The sequence below is a fragment of the Mauremys mutica genome, chromosome 20 (assembly GCF_020497125.1).
Source record: "Mauremys mutica isolate MM-2020 ecotype Southern chromosome 20, ASM2049712v1, whole genome shotgun sequence".
Taxonomy (NCBI): Eukaryota; Metazoa; Chordata; order Testudines; family Geoemydidae; genus Mauremys; species Mauremys mutica.
This window is the reverse complement of record NC_059091.1, coordinates 2,801,773-2,807,946: the sequence shown is the minus strand read 5'-3', so window position 1 is coordinate 2,807,946 and position 6,174 is coordinate 2,801,773.

The following is a 6,174-nucleotide window of genomic DNA, read 5'->3' as shown; positions in this document are numbered from 1 at the left end:
TGACATCAGCCGCGGGCGGCCGCAAACCGCGTGGCGGGCAGGGGGGGCTGGGGGCGGGGCCGGGGGGCCCAGGGGGCCGAGCCCCCCCGGCCCTGGGAAGCGGCGGGGGGGGCGCTCGCTGCTGGGGGGTTGGTTCCTTCCAGCTCCGGCGAAGGGCTGCTGGGTCTGGCCGGGAAAGGGGGGAGCTGGGGGGCCGGGGGGCTCCCAGGGCCAGGAGCCCGTCGCACCCCAGGGTGCTGCCCGGGGCTGAGCCTCCCTCCCAGCACCGGCTCCCCAGGCTCCCCAGGCTCCTGCTCCTGGGTGCGAGCCCCAGGGTGGGTCTGGCTGGGTGGGTCTGGTTCCCCTCAGGCAGGAACCAAGGGCCCCGGTGCCTGGCCCAGGGCAGTGCAGGGAATCCCAACCTTTCAGCAGGCAGCGGTGTCCAGTGGTTGGAGCGCGGGGCCCCCGGCTCTGATGGCCGATTCCAGCGCTCTGGGTCTCCAGGCCTGTCGCCCGGACAAAGGCCCCGCGGTCTGGAGCCAGCGTCCCACGGACGCCGTCCAGAGCCATGTCACGTCCCCAGCCCCTCTGCCTGCCCCCTGCCCCCTGCCCCGAGGACGCCTGGGTTCCAGCCTGGCTATAGGGTAGTGGGGTCTCACGGCTAGTGCAGGGGACGCTGGGGTCAGGACTCCTGGGTCCTGCCCATGTCTACACTACACAGAGTGGTGACTGATCTGGTTTCGCTGCAGGTGGAGCCGGCCCCTTTCAGCCTCCTTCCCTGGAATGCAGAGCTGCCCTGGCCCCTGTTCCTGGCAGCCCTGCCTGTCCCTGGGGCTCGCGGTCGCTGGCGCCTGCCCAAGCAGGTGCCTGAAGCCAGGCCAGCATCCCAGCAACTGGCCAGACACCAGCTGGGCCGCAGCAGAGGGGCCCCTCTGTCCTGCGGGGAGGGGAGGGCCTCGAGGGGTCAGGCAGCCCCACTGCTCCTTCCCAGGGCCTGGCCATAGCGGGCACTAGAGCACCGTGCAATAGAACCCAGGCGTCCTGGCTCCCAGCCCCCCAGGCTGAGGGTAGAACCCAGGAGTCCTGACCAGGGCCGGCTCTAGACCCCAGCGCGCCAAGCGCGCGCTTGGGGCGGCATTTTGCCGGCAGGGCGGCAGGCGGCTCCGGCGGACCTTCCGCAGTCATGCCAGCGGAAGCTGCACCGGAGCCGCGGGACCAGCGCACCCTCCGCAGGCACGTCTGCAAGAGGTCCCCCGGAGCCGCGGGACCGGCGCCCGGCAGCGCGCCCCCTGCCGCGTGCCGCCCTGCTTGGGGCGGCCAAATTCTTAGAGCCGCCCCTGGTCCTGACTCCCAGACACCCCTCCCCCATTGCAATCTGCTCTGAGATGGCGCCAGCAACAACCAACAGTCACAGGAACCTGCCCCTGGGTCCTGCCTCTGCCCCAGCAACCACCGAGCCCTGGGGAGACCAGCTCTCCTCCCCGGCCTGGCCTGGGGGGGCCTCAGCGTCCCTGGCCAGTAGGTCCAGTCCCAGGGCGCGTCCATGCCCCAGCACCGCCCTGGGCGCTGCCCATCCCCCCACGCCCCCAGCACACCTGGGTGCCCCCCAGATCCTGCTCCCCGCCTCGTTTTCCCAGAGGCAGGTTACTCCCCTGGCCTGTGTCCCCCTAGCCCCTCCCCGCCCCCTCCCCGCCCGGGGCCGGTGCCAGGGGGAGCTGCAGAGGAGCACCCGGCTCATTCACAGGAGCCAGGAGCCTGTGGGAGCCTGAGCTCTTGGCAGCTGGATTTTCTCACCCTCTCCTGAGCCAGCTGGGCCAGCCCTGACCCGGCCTCCCCGCCTGCGCGGTGCCAGGCTCCCACGGGGCCAGCGGGGCGCGAGCTGCCATCAGCGGGACAGAGACGCCATCCAGGCCTGGGGAGCAGCCGGATCTCATCTTCCTCCTTACTGGATCCCCGGACTCCTGGGTTCCCCTGACAACAGCCAGAGAGCGCTCCTGCGGGGGGGGGGGGGGCAGCCTGGGAAATGACCAGGACTCGCCACGACCAGCCCCCCAAGCCTGGGCGCGGCTCCTGCGGGTGAGGGGCGGGGAGTGCAGGGGGCTGCGGAACAGGGGAGCCAGGCCAGGCAGCCCCTTGCCCGCTGGTGAAGTGTGGGGCTGGCACGGGTGCCCCTCCCCCCAGCAGGGGAGAGGGGCAGGAACACGAAGCACCAGCTGCCCAGAGCTAAGCCTAGAGCCAGGCCTAGGCGCCAGGCCCGAAGCCTTGACCAGCATGTGGCACAGCCACTGGGCCTGGGGCCACATGGCCCTGGGCTCCCCCCAGGCAGGCTGCCCCCCTCCTCGCTCCCCCCACTCCAGAGCCAATCCCCTCGCCGGTGCCCCCAGCCCTGCCCTCCCCCCAGGTTTGCAGCCAGGATGTGAAGGGACTTTCTGTCTGGCTCTGCATGGATCAGGAGTGAGGGGCAGTGCAGGTCTCTGGGCCGGGGGGGAGCCCAGGGCTGGGCTGGCAGGGGCTGCGGGTCGGGAGTGAGGGGCACCGGCAGAGCTGGTGGGGGGGCGGCCCAGGGCTGGGCTGGCAGGGGCTGCGGGTCGGGAGTGAGGGGCACCGGCAGAGCTGGTGGGGGGGCAGCCCAGGGCTGGGCTGGCAGGGGGCTGCGGGTTGGGAGTGAGGGGCACCGGCAGAGCTGGTGGGGGGGCAGCCCAGGGCTGGGCTGGCAGGGGCTGCGGGTTGGGAGTGAGGGGCACCGGCAGAGCTGGTGGGGGGGCAGCCCAGGGCTGGGCTGGCAGGGAGTGCAAGTCAGAATTGAGGGGCACTGGCAGAGATGTTGGGGGAGGGGAAGAGTCCAGGGCTGGGAGAGCAGGGGCTGCAGGTTGGGAGTGAGGGGCACTGGCAGAGCTGCGGGGGGGAGAGCTCAGGGCTGGGAGAGCAGGGGGCTGCGGGTCGGGAGTGAGGGGCACCGGCAGAGCTGTTGCAGTGGTGAGGTGGGGGAGCCTAGGGCTGGATCAGGACCGAGAGAGGCATGTCAATGTCATTTTTCCTATGTTACCTGTGGGGAAACTGAGGCACAGAATGGGGACGCTGGGAACAGAACCCAGGAGCCTGGACTGCCAGACCTCGGTCTAACTCAGTGCTAGGTCTCGCTGTCTCTCACGCCCTAGCCCTTGGGGGAGCGGGAGGCCACGGTGGATGCCGTGTCTCGGAACAATGCAGAACAGCACCCCTCCCCCCGCCAGCCCCCTCCTTCCTCCATGGCACAGTGGAAGCTCTCAGGCCCGGACCCTGGAGACAGAGGGAGCTTTGTGTCTCCCCAGCGCCGAAGTCGAGGGAATGCGGCACATGATCAGCCAGCCAAGCCCCGCAGCCGCTGCGTCAGCCAGAGCCAGGCAGCGGGCACCTCCTGGCAGAGGGGCTGGGGCAGCCGTAGGGGCCTCCCCAACGCCTGCCCCACCTTCATAGTGGTGGGCAGCATCCTCCCGCACTGAGCTGGCAAGGCCCAGGGGGCTGCACATGCTGGCAACAGGGTCAGCATAGTCCTCTGGCCACCACAGGGGGAGGTTAGTGCAGGGGGACTCAGAGCAGGACTCCTGGGTTCTCTCTCCAGCTGGGAGGGGGGCTTAGTGGGTTAAAGTCTGGTGGGCTGGGAGCCAGGACTCCTGGGTTCTATCCCAGCTCTGGGAGGGGGGCTTAGTGGGTTAAAGCCTGGTGGGCTGGGAGCCAGGACTCCTGGGTTCTATCCCAGCTCTGGGAGCGGACTGGGGGCTGGTGGGTTGGTCCATGGGACTGGGAACCAGGACTCCCAGCATCCTATGCCCAGAAGTCAGATTCTTTCTCGAGTGGTGAGGGCCGGGCTCTGCTACTGAGTTGCTGCCTCACCTAGTCACAGCCCCTGTGGCCCCCTCTTCCTGGGCTGGAGAACCGGGAGCGCAGCAGCCCCACCTGGCAGAGGGGGCCAGAGCAGGAGTTAATGCTGGTGGAGCCAGTCGCTACCCCTGGAAAGAAGCTGCTAAGACCAGGGGAGCCAATGATGTTTTTTTAAGGTCCAAATTTCTCGGTCAAGGTCCAGACTCCAGAGAAAATAATTCAATAATGCTCATAAGTAAATGACAAGACGGTGGGGAGTGTTCACAAGTGCCTGGTGCTCCGGGTTTGGCCTGCGGGCTGCCTGGTGACTGCCCCAGTGCTAAGGAAACACAAAGAACCTCTGATACCATCTCCCTTTGGTTTAGCTCCTTTCATGGGGCAGCCCAACATGATGTACAACGTACAAATGGCAAGTGCCTCACCCAGGAGAGCAACACTTCACAGGGTTCAGCTGCCCAACGCTGAAATGCAGCTGTCTCTGGGGTGGAGCCTGGTAGTTGTATACCAGGGCACAGTGACAATGAACAAGGATCAGTTACCTGGGAGGGAAATGCAGCTGTCTCTGGGGTGGAGCACTCTGGCTGTTTAACAGCAGGCCGCACTGTGATGCACATTATGGTAGAAAGAAAGAAGACTGTATCCAATGGAAACAACGGGAATTGAGGTTGGTTAATTAAGGTCCCATGATGGGAAAGGACCCACTGTCTCCAGGGTTCACTTCTCTGGAGGGGATTGACCCAGGAGGTACGAGCCAGACCAAAGGCTCGGTCCCCCTCTCTACATCCAATTGTAGGCCTAGTTCCTGGTCCTGTTTACATGGGTGTAAATCCGGATCAGCTCCAATAGAGAATATTTAAAAAATAAACGATACAAAGTGTTTGAAGCGTCAGTTATTGCGTCATTGGGGGTAACATACAGGTTGTAGGGGGGTATTAGCGCAGCATTTTGGTGTTAGGCAGCATATGCCATACACAGTCTGTCATGTCCCCAATGCGGGGTATACGGTGGGTGAGTTCAAGGTACAGCCAGCAAACAGTGCGGGTACATCACTCATACAAACGAGTTACAGACAGTCATGGGCATGACTAAGCGGGCTGAATAATGGGGCTGGGACGACCCTCACATGGTGGAGTTCGGTGTGGTGGGTTCAGGGCTTAGGGGATATGGATTTACAACAGGGCAGCCGAGGTCAGGGTCTGGCCTTATCTTTTCGGGGGCTGGGAGGAAAGTCCCGCAGCGTTGGAGGAAAGGGGCAGATGGGAGACTGGAAGGCCCCGGGCTTAACCTGTGAGGGATCACGGGCCAAATTCATACCCGGTGCAACTCAGTTGGCCCCAGTGGAGTTACACCAGGGAGAAGTTTGGCCCCATCTGTATGTGTGGGGTGTATGTGGACAACTGCTCCTTCCTCTGCATCAGGTTGTTCTGCCCGTGATCCAGCTGTGACGTCTCCGGACTCTCCCGAGCGCCGTCTCTGCCTCCCCGAGTTACGGGCTCCACCAAGAAGTCACTCAGGAGTCGCACTTGGGGTCAGGGAGGCTGGAACAATGTGTATAGTGGGGGGCTGAGAACTATTGAACCAAACTGTAAACCCTGCAGATGATAGAAACCACTTCAAGCCGGGGGTCATGGCAGCCCCCCAACCACTCCTAGTCCCAGTGCCTAGGCTCGGAATGCCTCCCCCCTCCCCCCGTGCAGATCTGCTTTGCATCAAGGTGGCCAGACACCCCCTTCCCTGAGCCAACCGAAACAGCAGTGGGTGCTGCCTCCTGGCCAGCAGGCTGGAGCGGGGTTCGAGGGACACATTGCTCTCTGCTGGAGAAAGGGCTGATCCTTCTCATCTGGGACTCTCCAAGCAGAAACACCTGGGCAGCGGAGGGTTTTTCTCAACAGCTGTTTTATGTCCTATCTGCGTCGTAGCCCCCTTGTGCCAGGTGCGGCACAGACCCAGAACAAGGAAATCGCCTCTGCCCCACAGAGTGTAACACTGACAGTAACACTAGCCCCACTGAGCTCTTCTCATCAAGAGGTCTCCTGGTGTGTGACAAAGTCATTATCCCCATTTTACAGATGGGGAAACCGAGGCACTGAGCTGGGTCGTGACCTGCCCAACGTTACCCAGCCGGCCAGGGCAGAGCGGGAATAGATCCCAGAAGTCCCGGCTCCGTCTCTTTTTCTGTGGAGGCTGCTGGGGAGGGGGCTGGGTAGCGCCAAGGGTGATGGAGCGTCGGGGTGCGGGGGACCGGCTGGCTCAGGGGCGTGGGGCGATCTGGCCCCGGGGGAGGGAACCGGCTGGCTTGGGGAGGGGCTGGGCCCGATTCAAACCCGCTGCCCC